Source organism: Quercus suber, unplaced genomic scaffold (assembly GCF_002906115.3).
Source record: "Quercus suber isolate HL8 unplaced genomic scaffold, Cork oak 2.0 scaffold_218, whole genome shotgun sequence".
NCBI classification, from domain to species: Eukaryota; Viridiplantae; Streptophyta; class Magnoliopsida; order Fagales; family Fagaceae; genus Quercus; species Quercus suber.
Genome location: NW_027069676.1, coordinates 1080820 through 1099350, shown reverse-complemented (window position 1 = coordinate 1099350; position 18531 = coordinate 1080820). Strand labels below are relative to the sequence as shown.

General features: G+C 35.1%; 1 pseudogene; it reads right to left on the bottom strand.

Moving 5' to 3' along the window:
- Nucleotides 1–2712: 2712 nt before the first annotated feature.
- On the bottom strand, nt 2713–11272 carry LOC112017661 (LRR receptor-like serine/threonine-protein kinase IOS1; annotated as a pseudogene).
- Between the last annotated feature and the right edge of the window lie 7259 nt (nt 11273–18531).

The window sequence follows — 18531 nt, the reverse complement described above, 5'->3', positions numbered from 1 at the left end:
GTACAAAAACCCTATATCTACAATAGGAGGCACAAGAAGCATTCTTCTCTCTCTAAAAAACATATTTAAAATGTGCCTTAAGGTTTCCTTAAAATATTATGTGAATTAGATTTGAAACCCTAATCACTTAATAGGCTTAATGGACTATTGGGCCGAAATTAAAATCTATAGAAACTCATCTCGATCGGTCAAACCATAGTCTCAATTTATTGAACTTGGCATGTTTCAAATTCTTGAACCTGCAACTTCCTTGTTTTTGTATTTTGACTTGCAGCACCTTGAGCATTGTTTAATCATATCTATAGACTTAATAATCTATATCTAGACAAGTTTGTGCTCATGGTTTGCTAATTGTTCTAAATTTTTAGAACCTAATAAGTGGAACCTAGAATTACATATGTACGTGTTTAGCAAAAAAGAGTCATTTGCATTGAAATGGGAGATGTGGATGTGCGCGATTGAAACTTGTGTAAAGATTTTATTTTAAGTTTTTAACCCAATTTATCTTTTAAGCATTTGGAAAATACTCTTTGTCCGTAATTATTTTTTAAAATGTTAATTTGAACCGATCAATAACGTTAATTTTGTGAATAATCAAAGTTAAACATAAGGTCAAGAGTCTTGTAGCTAAAGTCGAGCATGGTTTAGAGATTGTAAGTAAACTTTCTCATTTGCAAAGGTTTAGAAATCGGATGGATACATAATTGTATGCAGTCATTAGTCATAGAACCATTGCAATTTTGTCTAGGGCTTAGTGTTTTTGATGCATTGCTTGAATGGGATGATCATGCTTCAGTTTAAAAAGTGCAAAAAGCACGAAACTCAACAACAACTTGTGGCCATCTACTGGAGGATATTAATAAGTTATTGTGTTCTCAATTTCTATTTTGTAAGTTTTAATTGTGTGGATCATAGTATAGCCTCTTTGTTGAGATCTTAATCTTCGGTTTGGTTGGAGGACCTTTCTTTTAACATTGGTGCTGCTTCGATAGTTGATGTAATATCCAGGATTTTCAAGCTTGAACCGTTCAAAGAACTGCAAAATGAAGAGATTGATCAAAAATTTTAAGGTCCAATTGGGATAAGATTAATGTCATAATTAATTTAATATTTAATAAATACTGAAAAATGGAACAACTTTGTAAAAATGAGTAGTCTTGATAATAATAAGAAAAAGAGATATAAAGAAATTATATAATTTTCAAGCATGAAAGTTCAAAATGTGTATAAAAACACCCTTGAACGTTTAGATCCCAAATTACAAATTATCAATTCAAACTTATTATCAAACAATTAATGTGCGGAATATGAACATAAGCCAAACACAGAATTGATAAACAATCTAAGTCAAATATAAACACATCCACAACATAAAATAAATGGCAAAGATAAAGGGATGGAAGATGCAAACACACGGACAACACACAATATGTTATCGAAGAGGAAACCAAAACTCTCGGTGTAAAATCTCTCCGTTGCCTTCCAAGCGGTGAAATAATCTACTAAAGAATGTAGTTGGGATACATGAATAGCAGAAGACCCTCCAAGCCTAATCTACCCAAGTACCTAAGCCTTCCAAACTTCTTGCTCCAATGAGATTACGCCGAACCTATTTCTTTTTTAGCTTCCCGGATTTCGCTACCATACCATAGCATCAACTAATGTATATTGGTTCCTTTCAAACTGTTTCCCTTGGCACCAAATGAACCTTCTCATAGACGTGAGTGTGGTGAGATAAGGATTTGGTTAAAAGCCTCTCAAGAATGTAACAATGGAGAGAAAGAGAGAAGATGAATTTGTAGAGTTTCTAAGGTAAAGATTGTGGATGAGGCAATCTTGTTTTTCTCTAGGGTTTCTCTCATAAGATTCTTTCTGGAAGCTCTCTCAATTTAGTAGGTATAAGGGTCTATATATAGTGGTGTGTGTTTGGAATACGAAGAGACAGTTTTTGCCAAACAAGACTGATTGGCGGCTTGACCTTGCAGCTTGTCCAAGTCGCGAGTTCAAGTCGTGACGTAACGGCCTAACCAGCCTGGGAATTTTATCCTGTAGTGCGACAGCTGACGTGACCCTTCAGCTCCCCATGTGTGCATCTCACGTGCCTGCAGTTGGCGGCTTGCTAGTTGCGAGTTAGCCGCGAGTCCTAACCGCAAAACCCTGCTTTCTTGCACATACTTGAGTTTTTCTTCACCTCTTTTCACATATTACCCTTACAATAATTCCACCTAAATACAGGGTTACTAAGTACTGAATTACAAGCAAATTAGCATGGAATAAAGCCAACAAGATGGTTGATAAATTTCAACCTTACAAAGTACATTTTCACAACTTTTATATTAAAAAATACAACACAAAAAAAAGTATAATTACCCTTAATCCTTCAAATATAAAAAATAATTACTTAGTTTTTTTAGTAGTAAAAAATAATTACTTTAAAAAGCAAATAATTTTGGTGCTTCACATATAATAAATATAAGTATATTAGTCACAATAAAATATTTGTGAATTTAATTATATATTAAAAAAATTATATATTTTATAATCAGAACGTTTGATTTTTTTTTTTAATATATCTAAGTTTTTGAAATTTAAGTTAAAAGCAAATTTTTTTTCGCTTTAGAGCATCAACAACCTTCCTGCCACAGTGGTCAGTGTGTGTCATGTTTCAAATATAACTATTCTAAGTTGTAGTATATTTGTTTCTCAAAAAAAAAAAAAAAAAGGTTGTAGTATATTTGTGTAATGACAACATGTCCATTAAATAATCCATTATACATTAAAATCTCCCTTATCAGAGACAGATAAATATCCAAGCATGTGTAAATGGCTCACACCTTCCCACTTAATTTGATTGACAAAAAAAATGGGAGAGTTATTTCTTATTTTATTTATATCTTACAAAAAACAAAATACAAAAAATCCGAATCAAGACGTCAAATGGCAGTGCCCATAGACTTTAGTAGTAATTTTTATTAAGGTTCAAGATCCGAAACGCCAACTTTGATTTTTAGAAACATTTTACCTTGCTAAAGGATTGAGTTCAGTACTGAGATCCATATTGATCATTTCAAATGAATCTTTCAATTCAACCCTATAGCCCTCTATCTTTTGAGATAATTCAGTTGTCAAACTTTCCTTTAGTTCTGCGACTACCTGACTCATGGTTGGCCTTCTACTCGAAGTTGGAGATACACAAGCCACTGCTACTTCAACAGCTTTCCAAACCGAGTTAACATTTAAATCTCCACCCAACCTTGGATCAACAATATTTTGAATGTCCCCTTTAGCAAGCATGAAACCCACCCATTGGCTTATGTGAATCCTTTCCAGGGATCTTTCAATCACAGGTCGATTTGTGATAACCTTCAATAGAACAACTCCAAAACTGTATACATCACTTTTTTCATTTAACCGGTTTGACTTGTAGTACCTGCAAGTCAACCCATGTTAAATTTTCATGTTTTTTGCAACATTATTCTTAGAAGTTGGGAAGTTTGTAATACCGCTCTTGATATTGTTTGTTGTGTAATGTTTTGATATTCACTGAACAAAACTAGTTGAATTATTACACACACATATATAAATTGAAGACTGTTGACTTTTGATTAATCAATCTTTTTATTTTTTTTGTCACAACTCCAGATGCCTCACAATTTACATGTCATTGTTCTAATTTATGTTTTTAGTTGATTTGAAATTCTATTTTGTATTTAAACCATCCATTAGTATCTTGCCATGCCATGTATTCTTTCAACAGTAGAATATAAATTCTATATACAAACTAAATTATAATAAGTACCAACTAATGATTACTATAATGTGGCTTTGCTGCTGACACCATGATAATTGCTTTTTATGATAAGAAACTTATCAACATAGCTAACTAGAACTCACAACTAAATAACAAAAGTACTCACTCAGGGTCCAGGTATCCAGGGGTGCCAACGACATTTGTCGACACATGTGTGCTGCTATCAATTTGGAAAATCTTTGATAGACCAAAATCCCCTAGTTTGGCATTGAACTTTTCATTCAATAAAATGTTTGTGGTCTTCACATCCCTATGGATTATGGGTGGCTTACAACCATGATGCAAATACTCCAAACCTGTTTTACAATCCATTATTAATTATACAAAAAGAATGAAAAGATTAAACACTTTTAAAATATTTATATTAATCAGCTTATTGCAAACCTTCAGCTGCATCAATTGCTATTTGAAGTCTTGCTTGCCAACTCAAGATATTTGTTTTTTGACCTGCATCCGTAAATAATACGCCTTAACTTAGCTGTGTAGTTCAAATAAATTAACCTTGATCATGTTGTTTAAGAAAAGTTTTTGAGGGGAAATTATTTTTATGTTGCTTCAAAATAAAATTTGGCTTAAATTATTAATTTGACCCTTTCGCCATTAGCCAAATCCAATTGTTCCGTAAACTATTAGTTGAGTCAATTTAGCCTTCCAGTTTTCAAAATCAAATCAATACGATCGTTGGGTTTCCTCTCCATGATATTATTATAAGCTAGTTTTAACTATGACCAAACCTGACAATTGTGTTTCTAAATCTCTGCTGGCCATGTACTCGTAAACGAGTCCCATGTTGGTTCCTTCGTAGCAATACCCGACAAGGGTAGTCAAGTTTTTATGATGAACTCTCATAAGAAGTTTTACCTACAATTCAAATCATCATAACTAATTTAGTATAATAATCGATGTATGGGAGATCAAGAATTCAATGTTATAGTGGCTTGCCTCTGCTTGAAATTGTTGATAACCTTGGACTGATGATGGAGAGAACACCTTTACTGCTACATGAATTCCATCTATGCAGCCATAGTAAACTGTTCCAAATCCACCCTTGCCAAGAATCCTCTCAAAGTTGTTGGTGATTCTTTGGAGATCAGAATATGTCACTTGTCGTTGCATTGACTCCAGTGGCCGATTCTGGACGTTTGGTTCAGTATCAACTAACGCAACTGCTAAGATCATCAAAAGTAAATTAGGCACATATCTTAGGAGAATTGAAGTTTTCTTTGTTTCCAAGAATGTGTATCTTATATTAATTTAATGTCATAACCTGTAGTTTTATCTTGTTGTTGTTTCCTCCTTGTTATCCCACACAAGATAGCCGCTATAGTCAATGAGAGGATAAGCAAACCAACAACTGATGCCAGTATTAAAACGACAATATTTTTCTTCTTTTCCCTTTCACATGGATCCGATGCACAAAGGTTTGAATTTTCTCCCACACTATCCAAAACAAGGTTAATAGCAACAATTGGATGCAAGCAAGGAATATCATCATAAACATTATTATTTTAGTGTATGATGACACTAACTGATGCTTTAGGTTTTTGTAGAGAAACTATGTACAGACTTTATTTATTTTTGAAAATCAGAGTGAAATGAAATTATGATATTACAGAGTCATCGCTTTTGGCAAAAACCATACCTTAACAATAGTGAACCACTCTTTGATCTTTTTATGAGTTCAGCTGGAATAGAACCATTGAGCTGATTTCCTTCTAAGTTTCTGCAAGGGTAAAGTGAATATGATTTTCCTCTTTTTTAACATCGAATAGTATCCAGAGGCAGGGCCACATACTGTAGTGGGTGAAAATACACCCATTGAAATTTGGAAAAAAAAAATGTAAGAGTTTCGGTAATTTTTTATAATTACACTTCAGTGGGGGAAAAAAAAAAAGGTTGTGGTCAATTATGAGAACCCTTCTGAAAAATTAAATGGTACTGTAAAAAAGAGTACCTTTCTAGATATATAATCCTAATTCCTAAATCAATTATTCTTTTAAAAAAGTGATCTCAAAAGATAAAACCTATTACTCAACTTTTCTCCTTCCCCATCCAACACTACAATTTGTCAATTTGGCCAAACAAAAATGCGAGAGGGAGAGAAGGAAAAGAGAGGAAAGAAAAGAAGAAGGAATGAAAAAAAAAATGATAGAGAAGAAAAGGAAATTGGTGTAAGACAAGACAGAATATGTATACACTTTAATTTTTGTTGTGTATTAAATATGTCATACTTTCTGTATCTTTATAAATTTTCTAGAATATGACTGTATTCCTTTATTTTAGAGGGGTTTTTGAAGCATTTTCTTTAAAATTGAATCTTTATACTACCTAATACTTGTTTAAGAATAAAAGTATTTAGAGCAAAATTATGTTAAAGTTCATTCATATTGCAATTCTTAAATTATAGAACAAATGAGTTTTGTAACTTAACTGACACTTCCTTATGCATGAAATGTTTGAATGTTCAAGGGCGTAGGAGTTCAAGATGTAGGGTTATGTTATTAATATACGTATTTCTAATCTATATATTATTCAAATCTAAAGCGTGACATTTATTACGGCTGAGCTCCTGTTGCGCCACCTCATCACTACGTCATTCGCCACATAATTATTATTTATTATTTATTCCTTTTTTTACCAATATATATATATATATATAAATTATTGACTTTACATATTCATCTTTGTCGATTTTAACATCTATATATATATATTTTTTTTATCCCTAAATAGGAAAATCAGTTAAACTTATTATTTAGTTATTTAAAAAAAAAAAACACTTTGACCTATTTTTGTTATTATTATCATGTTTTAACTTTTTTTATAATGTAAATTGTTAATACTTACAAATCTTGTAACATTACGAGATTTGATATGTCAGCAGATATCTCTCCAATCAATCCACTAGAAGACAAGTTCCTGTTCACGTTTAAAATTTACAATTATTAAGGTAAAATTTTAGTAAGAGATAGTTTTAAATAAGTTGGAAAGTCCTGTGGGAAAGCATAAACTTACAAGGAAATAATTCTAGGGAATTATAACCATCATAGCTGCAATTTAGACCTTCCCACAAGTATAATTGAGGGACACACGGATCTCCTTGCCAATTTTTCTTTACTCCATACGTTGACTTGATCTTTGTGATAGCATCAACTAATAATATTTACATATGTATCCAAGTAAGTCAAAAGATACGAGCTAACTACAATAAAAGATTACAAGTTCGAAGCATACGGTGTAAAGGAGCATACCATCTTGTTGGTCCGTTTCTGATTGCGAGAGATTTTTCACGGAATATATCTCAACTGCATTAAGGATGGGTGGAAGCGTTGAATTCTCTGTTTTGAAGATTGAAGCTTCATAATTTTCGGCCATAGTCAAGGGCGATTTTCTATACCAAGTTTCTGTGTACAAGTACACTGGAACGTAAGGTCCAAAAAAGGGCTCCCCGTTTATTGTAACGTTGAATGATCTAGACTGATTGGCTTTTAGCTTTACAACTTCAGCAAAGTGCATGTAGATATAATATTCGGAAGTTGCGGTTTCTGAGTCCCAGTTGAAGTTCAATGGAGAGCTGTCGGTTTCTGGTGTGGCAGCAGTACTCATGACAACAGATGGGGGTTGGTAATCGCTGCGACTTTGGGAGTCAATAGGAAGCGAGGTATTTATTCCCTTATAAGTGTCATCAGGCTCCCAAATGCGATCATAAATATCGTCTCCATACCTATGTAAACATGTGTGGTTCTATATAAGCCAAGAGCAAATTGAGTCTATGTTCTGTTTAAAACTTTAAAGAGATATGCACTATATAAATGGGATGAGATCTAGTGAAGAAACAATGGCCGTCATCTATATATATATATATATATATTAGTCGAGCCTATGGTCCTTATAAAGTTGACTCACCATTAATAGGACCGGCACTAGGCTTAAAGCCCTCTTTTAAAATCAGACCCTAAAATTTTATGAGATATATAACAAAAAATAAAGCACAAGTACATTTTGCATTATTCAGCACCAAAAAAAAAAAAAAACTACATTTTGCATTCTTTTTCTCACTTCTACGAAAAACCCAAAATCTTAATTAATAGAAACTCAACTCAATTGAAACCGTAAAAAAAAAAAAAAAATTGTTGTATATATGTGGAATTATCATTCACAATTAATTTTCCCTAACAACTTAGTTTTTTTATTTTTGTAAATCAATCTCCAATATTGTCGGTTATCAATATTCACCACCTAATTTTTCTCAAAGCCACACACATCAATCAATCACTCCCTCTTTCTCACTCTCGCTCAACACAAAATCAAAATTGAAAATTAGATTTTCAACTTTATTTAAACATGCATTATCTTATCTAGATAATTAAGCCTCTTTTTTGAAAAATAATAAATTTTAGTAATTTATTTTGGTTTAATTTTATGCTTGAACCATGAATATTTTATATATTCTCTATATAAAATTAATATTTGTTTCCTTGTATGAGCAACTTGAGACTATTGTGTGATTTTATTATTATGTGAAATTGTCTCTATGTATTAATTTCTTTATATTAAAAGGATTTATAAAATTAGTTACTACCTTTTTGACTTCTAAAAATACCTTTAATTTAATTAACTTATCATTATTCCTAAAATATAAGAAATGAGATTAGAACTGTAAAAGGTCAAAAATTATAAAGGTTCCTATCACAAAAGCATTAAAAAAAAAAAAAAAAAAAAAAAAAAAAACCTACCTGATTCTCCTTATTCCAATAAAACAAAGGTTTCCTATTAAAAAGGCTTCTCATTCCTTCCCACTTCCCAATGCCCACTATCCCACTTTCTTAAAAGTAAATAAATAAATAAAATCTCACTCCCACATTGTATTAAAAAAATCCTAAAAAAAAAAAACNTTCTTTTTTTTTTCCAATTTTACTATAATTTTTTTACATTCACTTATTTTTTAAATATTTACACTTTGTCAATCTTTTTTCTTCCCTTACCTTTCATCTCTCCATTACCCTCTACTTTAATATTACTACTCATCTTTCCCTTCATCTTCCTTTATTTGTTTCTTCTTATCTCTTCCCTCTTACTATAAATTTATTACTCTTTTCCACTCTTTGCATAGTTTTCTCTCACAAAAAGGTTTCTCTCTCTCTCTCTCTCTCTCTCTCTCTCTCTCTCTCTTCTCTCTCTCTCTCTCTCAATTTTTGGTAGATTTTTATTTTTATTGCATCTCTGCTTTAGGTTGATAAATTTTGTGTTTTTAAGAACTTTAATTTAGGTTGATACGATTTAGTTTTGTGTTTTAAGTTATTATTATTATTATTATTATTATTATTATTATTTTGCTTTTTGATTGTTAAATTTTATCTAATTATATAATAAAAAATTAAAGATAGTAGATAAAAAATAAAATAGTATTCCATTATATAGCATAATTTGGATAATTTACTGTCTATTGTTATATCTTTTAATTTTTCTCATTTTTTCATCTCTTCTATTTTACTCAATATTGAAATTCAACCACATCCTCCTTATCATTAAATTATTTATATTTTCTCTCTCTTTTTGTTTAAAAAAAATAAAATACATAATATTTTACTTAAATTCAAATAAAAGAAAATTGTGTTCATCAAATTGTACTCATTTTTTTAACATTTACACATTTTCCAACCTTTCTCCTTTATTTACCTTTTCATCTCCCCAAACATTCTACCTTGATATCACTATTCCTCTTTCCTTTTATCTTCCTTTATTTGTTTCTTTTATTATCATCCTCTTAGTATAAATTTGTCATTCACTCTTCCATTCTTAAATAATTTTCTCTCACAAAAAAGTGGTTATTTCCCACTCTTTCTCCCTCAATTTTTTAGTGGATTTTATTTTTAATTTTCTTGCATCTCTATTTTAGCTTGATAAAGTTTTGTATTCTTTAGAACTCTATTTTGGTTGATGGGATTTAGTTTTGTGTTTTAAGTTTTTTTTTTTTTTTTTTTTTTTTTTTTTTTTTTTAATAATGACTTTGGTTATTAAATATTATCATATTGCATTATAAATAATTAAAGAAAGTTTTAAAAAAATCCTAAAAAAAAAAAACCACCCACGTCACATTAAAAATAATAATAATAAATTAAAAAAACAAACCAACGAACCCACACAAATACCAATTACAACTTCCTCGAAAAAAAAACTTCTCTTTTCATTTGTTCCTCTTTTCTCCTTTCAAACGTTGTGAAATGTATAAGAAAAAAATTCTAATAACATTAGATCCCACAAAACTCTAAATCCACAATATTTTTTTTAGTTTCTCCTCCAGTCTTTCATCCTATTTCTAATTGACACTATCTTCTTCCATACTTAACGTGTCATATATTGCAATCTATTTAATAGTCATGTGTTTTCCTGTCAAACTTGGTTAGTCTTTGAACAAAATTTAACTATTACTTTTTCAGCTGAATTATATTGTGTATCGTATTTTCCCAATTACATATATTGTGAATTAGTAACTTTATAACATTCTGTGATGCGTAAACTATATAAAAGATATTGTAGAAAATTTGGCTACGAATAGAAAATTATGACATTAAATCAAAAAATAAAGCCCCGCTGCACATGTGTGTGCGCGTGCAATGAGACTAATAATAATTAATGCTTTATATATTGTCGAGAATGTCTCTTATTTTCGAAAATGTTTTAGTTATAAGCGTCTACTAAAAAAGACCCATTAAAATGACTCACCTGTACTCTGTATCAGTTAGTGAACCATCATCCGTGCGCACATAGAGTGCCAGTGATCCAGATGCTGTCACATACGCGTTATTATTCAATGGCCGTAACTCTATTGCTGATATAAACGGTGTGCCGAGGTTTGTGTTTACAAGACAGACATGTATATAATTTAGAGTTGGGACATGTATGAGCTCCTTGCTGACAGTAGATGACGCATTCTCTATTTTGACCGTATCCCACATATTTGGTCCCAGATGCAGATCGAATTCTGGTAAGTTATTATCTTGTCCATCATAATTCCCATGCAAGAAGGTTGCTCGGATTAAATATTTGACTCCTTGCGTAATATTTATTCTGTAACAGTTTCGGATTCCGTCAGGAAAGCTTCGTAGAGTCCATTCTTGTTGATAAGAAATAGCATTAAGCTCAGTTGATATGCTCTTGCTTATACCAGTGTCTATGAATGTTGCGTCAGAAATGTAATTTATGCCTATAAAGGGCTCCGTATAGCTTGAATTTGCTGGTGTCCCACAATCTATGCTTATGAAGTCTGAGACAGAACAATAATTTAGCTATATATATGGTATGGTAATTAGCTAACCAAAACCAATACAAATATTCCAAAGTTTAGATTGTTCTACCTGATTGATCCTGGGCATGAACCAGAAGAGTCAGAGCCATACCACCCAGCAATGCAGAGATGAAATGGTTGCAAGTCCCCATGATCGCCATCTAAATTTCTTATTGCTTATTAGAACAAAGCTGCCAACACATGCTTTCCGACATCTGTTACTTATACTGCTCATATGGGTATAGAATAGTTTTACCAACATTGTCCTAGTCAACTGTCCTTGTTACCAGAAGAATTCTATCACTTTTGTTTTATACTAACCATAACAGCTTCGGTTAGAATTTATGATAAAAATTATTAAAATTGTTGCATGCTTAGTACGTTCAAACTACATAGTAAATTAATTTTTGTACTCCAAGTAAATGGGACAAACGACATGTATGGGTTAGCGTCCGTAATACACCGTAAATTAATTTTGAAAATAGAAATCCTTACGTACCAATTGGTTTGTGAAAACGAATTGGTTTATTTTCGTGACTGATAGATATTGGAATGAAATGGTAGACCAGACTTTTCCATGTGCCGTAGCGCAAAAGGTAATAAATTCATTCAAAGAAAATTTCCAAGCAACAACACAAAAGTGGATAATTTCTATCAATACAATGTCCTAGCAAGTGTTTCGAATGAATTGACATGATATTATTTTATTTTAATATTGGACTAATTTTGTGTTAATATTATTTTAATGTATTGTATATATTATGTTACTAATAAAGTGGATAATTTCTATCAATACAATGTCCTAGCAAGTGTTTCGAATGAATTGACATGATATTATTTTATTTTAATATTGGACTAATTTTGTGTTAATATTATTTTAATGTATTGTATATATTATGTTACTAATAAAGTGGATAACCTCTATCAATACAAGGGAATAGCAAGTGATTCGAATGAGTTTTAGGAAAAAAAAATATAATGTTGTTTTATTTATTAGTTTTTTTGTGAGAAGGAATAAGAGACATAATGTTGTCTAGTTTAATTTGTTTTGTATATATAGGTATATACAATATAAGTTGTAATATAATATAATATATATATATATATATCTATATAATAACTAATAGCCGAAACGTTTGACTTTTTGTTGATCATTTCTCATTACGCCACGTGACTACATAAATTAATGCCACGTGTACATTTAAAACAATTGTGTCTTTTCATTTGATGGAAGCTTTAGTGATGTTTTCACTTTTTAGAACCATTGTATTCATTCATCTATAGTAAATTAGAGACACAATGTTCTGTCTCTTTGGACAGTAGTTACAAAATAGTTTGACTCTTTTCGCCTTACATACACGCATACAAACCCCTTAAAAGCCCAACTGCCCATACTAAACTATAGACACAACGTTTGATAGTAGTTATATATTAAACATCACTTCTTTCTTTTATCTTTATCTTTATACACTCTTCTTTTCCTCTCCCTCCCTCTCTCCGAAATTTATTTCTTGTGGACAACTTTGAAACAAATTTCTCCATGAAATTTTTCTACTATTAGCAAGGACTTCTCTTTTCAATAACACCGGAAAGCAAAGTGTCAAAGAAAATTTAAAGGTCAGGTACCTTTTCTAAAATGTATGGTAAAGAAATAAATTGAACAGTAAAAAAAAATTGGGTTTTAAATACAGATGAAGTATTAGGGTGACAATAGGATATATCAAGTAACGTATTACAATATTTGTAATAGAAACTCAAAAGAATTGAAATGCCCCTGAAATGCCTACTATGTTAAAACTTAGATCATTGCAAAAAAGTACAGTAATATACAATAAGGATGACAAAAGATCTGATGTTGAGAAAAGAAAATATGAAAATAAAAAAATAACAAATAAAAAAAAGGAAGATTTTTGTTTTTTGTTTTGTTTTGTTTTTTGTTTTTTTTTTTTTTTTTTTTCTCAGTAGTATTTTACAGGCTCACAACACCTTATCACTATTGTTGAAGAAAGGAGAACGATGACGACGTAATATGTAAAAACAATCTTGCATTCTAATTGTTATGATTGAAACTAATTTGTTTGTGAGGAAGAGAATGAAGAGACTGAGACGTACAGAGGGAGAGGAAGAGATTTGTGAGGATGAGAATGAAGAATAGAACATCTGAAAATGTGGCCATTGGGAAAGAAATCAAGGAAGATTTTTGTTTTTTTTTTTTTTTTTTTTTTTTTCTCTCTTAGTAGTATTTTACAGGCTCACAACACCTTATCACTATTGTTGAAGAAAGGAGAACGATGACAACGTAATATGCAAAAACAATCTTGCATTCTTATTGTTTCTGTGATTGAAACTAATTTGTTTGTGAGGAAGAGAATGAAGAGACTAAGACAGAGGGAGAGGAAGAGATTTGTGAGGATGAGAATGAAGAATAGAACATCTGAACATGTGGCCATTGGGAAAGAAATCAAGGAATCCTTTCCTCTCCTTTTCCCCCTTTTTTCTTCTGAGTTGGGCTCATAGTGCATTGGCTACCCTTGCAGGCTGTCCAGGCCATCTATAGGTTGGAGGGGGCGGCCAACGACCAGGGAAAGGCCTTCGACCAGGAGCGTGATTGGCACTTTCAGGCTACTCGGGCTCTGAAGAACTCCGAGGCTGACCTCGCCAAAGCCCGAGAGGACTTGAAGGCGATGACCAGGGCTCGGGACAGTGCAGTGTCTAGTCTTGAGGGTGCCCAGAACCAGGCCAAAGAGCAGACAAGGTGCCTGGGCGAGGCGGAGGAGCAGCTGCAGATCGCGAGGGATCTGATCGCAGATCTGCAGGCTAAGGTGATTACAGCCGAGGGGGCCCAAAGGGAGGCAGAGTGGGCCAGAGAGGAGGCTCGGCGGGCTAAGGTCAAGGCAGACTTTGGCAGGGAGATGGCCCTGACTACCAAGGAGGAGGCTGAGACCGTAGCCTACGCTGATGGGGTGGCTGCGGTAGAGGCCCTCTATAAAGCTCAAGTTCCGGGGGTATGTAGGCGATATTGCTCCCAGGTCTGGGTTGAGGCCCTCAAACAAGCTGTGGTGGAGGCCACGTCCGACTTGTGGAAGGCAGAGAGCGTATATTACCCCCCTGCTATCCGCAAGGCCGCCCCTGATGGCGCTAAGGCCGGGGAGATTGTTGAGGAGGTGGGGGCTGCTGAACAAAGGGAAAATCCGAGCAAGGAGGTGCCCTAAGAGGTAGTGGAGGTCCCATCTGATGCTCAGATCCCCACCACCGAGGAAGCAGCCCTTCTCGCCGTACCCCTGCAGGCCGTCCCCTCAGGTCAGGGCTCAGAGGAGTCAGAGGTTGCCCCTGCCCAGCCTGAGCAAAAGGAGTAGATTCCCTGGCGTCTCGATCCATCTTGCTTTCATGTCATTTTATTTTATTTTGTTGTGCTTCTCTTTTTTTTGCAATGTGGCTCTTGTCGCGCAGCTTCTATGGACTCATTATTATAATGGGAGTTTAATTTTTCTTCTTATCTATTTTGGGTTGTTTGTTTGTTTGCGTGCTATCTGCTTCCTTTCTTTTCTTTTTATTTGCATGAATTGTATCTCGGTCAATTATGCCAGTAACCGTGATAATGAGGAGAGAATTTATCCGTGGGCAGTCCCCTAATGTCCCAAGGGTCAGGTAGGATCTTGCCCCTTTCTTAACTTAGGATATTTTGAAGTAGTTAGTTTTCCCATAGGCTTGAGTCTGAGGACCATGCAATGCCTTGGTTCTGTCTAACGCTTCCATTTTTCTGTAAGTATCTAGTTTCCCCATAGGTTTGAGTCCGAGGACCATGCAATACCTTGGTTCTGTCTAGTACCCAGATATAGTTAAGTGATTAGTTTCCCCATAGGCTTGAGTCTGAGGACCATGCAATGCCTTGGTTCTGTCTAACACTTCCATTCTTCTGTAAGTATCTAGTTTCCCCATAGGTTTGAGTCTGAGGACCATGCAATACCTTGGTTCTGTCTAGTACCCAGGTATAGTTGAGTGATTAGTTTCCCCATAGGCTTGAGTCCGAGGACCATGCAATGCCTTGGTTCTGCCTAACACTTCCATTCTTCTGTAAGAAGGGGTTTATCCTCGGACCGCTTTACTGGAGACGGTTCCTCCTTGGGTCGGACTATTAACTCCACGGTGCTTTGGGCAGGGGTGGTTCGGACTATGATTTTACGCGTGGCGTTGACCTCGCCTTCAATTTAAGTCCCCATCTTTTTCATTTACGAGGTGTCCCTTGGCCATTCGTGCTCTGCGCTTGACGTTTCGGTGCGCGAGACGCGCCTTCATTAATATCCTCGTGAATTGATACAAATCCAGCGGTCTACGGTCCCCTTGGGATTTGGTAGCTTCGTGATTAGCACTGCTGATAATTCTCTTTTCGAATTCTGTGCGGATTAATTCCCACTAGTCTTCATCCTCTATATAAGGCTTTCCGAGGGAAAGGTTTCTCCACACTCCATGAACTTCCCAACGCAAATAGAAACACGTCCCTTCAGCTCCCAGAGCTCCTTCAATAACCTTGCCAAGATTGTGACCAGGGTTGGGAGATATGGGGTGGCCCTGGGTTGGTGTGAGGACACACAAACCGAAGGTCCCACTGCCCTGGCCAAGAGCCGCCGTGACAGCAGCCCCCACCAGACTTCCGGCGCGGTAGAGCCTTGGCATAACCCTGATAGTGCCATGCGCGGTGGCCAGGAGGGAAGTCCCTGAAGTACCTAACGCTCCTCCCCGGGGCGCACCCCTGCTGGAGGAGACGCGGGAACTCATGTCATGGCTGGTGCCCGAGTGTTGCCGTCTCCAACGGCCAACGCTCGTCAGGATTGGAGAGGATCAAGGGAACGTCATGGGGGAGGGCTTCCCGGAGCACCTGCGTCGGCTCCTTTCTTTGTTCCAGCTTCGCCACACCGGATAAGGAGTTGTTGGTGGCCTTGAAGCAGGCTAGCCTCAGCCCCCTTTCCTCTAGCTAGTTTTAGAACAGGTCCACCTGGACCTCTGTTTGTAAAATTAGCTTGTATCTTCCGTTTAATAAAATAATATCAAGTTTCTTTTCTTTTCTGTTGAATCTTCTACTTTTCTGCAATGTTTTTTTTTTTTTTTTGATGCGTCGCTACCAACCTTCTGTAAAACAACTATTTAAGAACGATCGCCCGTTGCGCCTGCCAGTGCACTAATCCTCTCCACAGACGGCGCCAATTGTAGGGACTCATTTTGTAAAGGTTCCCCAACAATACATTTTTAGAGAGTGGATCGAAGGTTTAAGCCCTAACAGACTCGCAACGGAATACAAGCCCCTTTCTTTTATTGAAGGATAATAAGCCCAATTTACAACTGAGGGTAGCTCCTCGGCCCTCGTTCGAGGAGGTCCTCCCTCCTCAAACTAACATCGCCCAGGAGCCATTCTTTCTCCTTCCCTTCCCCCCCAAAAATCCCCTTAAACTTTTTGCTCGCCTTTCTTATATAGTTCTCTTCCTCCTATCCCCTTCTTCCTTCTGTTGATCATCCATTGGCCTTCGCTCTGACCGTCCGTCCCATCAGAGGTCTTATCCGTACTCCAGTGGCTCACCCTGATTGATGTTGCTCTGTCAAGGGGTTACATCCCCATTAATGCGGCCAGAGGGGGTTAGGTGAGCGCATTCAATGCAGAGGTGACAGCTCGCCTAAGGCTTGCTCCTTTGTCGTGCTCCCGTCGCTGACGCGTGGCACTGGGCCCTCTCCTTCTCAGATATTCAAGGAGTCCTTTGGTGGGGTGGCGCTCGTATTCCTCCGAGGTCTCAGATGCCCGAGGACGGGCCCTCCTCGGATATGATCCTCGGGAGTCGGTCCTCGCGCTTTCATCCTCGGACCCCTCACGTATCCTCGGCGTGGGCCCTTTGGGCCTGGCTTGGAGTGGGCCGAGGCTACCCAATTTTTTGGCCCCACAAAAAGCATTTGAAAAGTGGTGATTCAATTTTTAGAAATGATTTTCTTTGGATAAACCATTAGTAGCAATGGTTATTTTTGCCTTAATTACTTTTTTTTTTTTTAATACAAGATAGAAATTCTATTCTAGTATAATCTAAGAGTATATGTGTATGAAGCTCCTTCTTGACTTGAACCTCGGCTCTTGTCCCGCTCATTTCACTAGCACTTATACTTGTGGAGTGATCATCGCATCAAGGGTGCACGGTAGTTAATTACATTTTTTTTGACAAGCAAGGATGTTCATACATTTTCGAGATCTAACTATCAAGTGTATACAGTTCTTTCATCTTTCACACACCAAATTATTACAAGGATGAAAAGTCTTTCCTATACTCTTAGTGGTTTGAATTTGATTATGATGGGATGGTAATTTGCTTAAAACATTTTGCACTTGTAATGTTTTTGCATGTTAGGGACAATAGTTAGGTGAAAAGGAGTTCAAGATGAATATGCTTCCTTTCTTGACTTTTCTTTTGCCATGGTTTTCAATATTTTCAATTAGTTAGGTGAGTTACTTTAAGAAAGTTTATATATAGCTTTCTACAGTAAGCATGGAAGTGCAAGGAAAAGAAAGTGAAGCAAGTGCATGTATAAGGAAATACGACGGAAAGAGTGAAATAGTAAAAAGTGTGTGTGCAGCAAAGCATGTGTAATTTTTTTATGTATTAATCAAATTGTTCTTTTATTGATAACTCCTTTGTGTATTCTACTTTAATGTTGTGAGATTAGTTATAAAGTATTTGATAAGATACTTTCATCCTAAGTATTATTTATTATTCTGACAAAATTTTTACACCAAAAAATCTTTGTTTATATATATATATATATAACACCATAGATTTTCAAACTTCCACAAAATTTTACAAAATCTCCAATGGACTAGGCTTCAATTTTTTGTTTTCCTTTGTTATGGGCAGATCAGGCATGTCTACCACTACATTCTCCACAAACACCATTGGACTCGATTAATTCTTCTTTTGCAACACCTTTTGTGCCCGGCTTTATCTCGCCTAGAGGGTTGTCGTTCAGTCAAACTGGTTAAATGGGTCTAGTGTAAGTACTGGTGAGTATGGGCAAGGATCAGGTGGGTTATTCTAATGGAGTGGGCTTTCTCTTTTTGGGCTGACCATGGCAAAATTATAGAGCCAGATATTTGGGTCCAGTCTTTTTATAGGGACCACATGCAGCCTCAGGTTCAATAAAATGGACCTGGATTAGAGTGTGGAAATTGTTTAAGGAGCTTGATAAATGTCTCACTAAAAATCTAAATTACATCATTTAATTTGGATAATTTTAATTTTGATCCTTATTGTATCAAAATTTGGATTTAGTCTCTAACATTTGATGGAGTTTTGAATTATTTTCTTCTGTCCACGCTTGTTAATAACATGGTTATTAAATGGCAACTTAATATGCAAAACTACGTACTTTTACGAACATTCAGAATCTTTTTTTTTTTTTT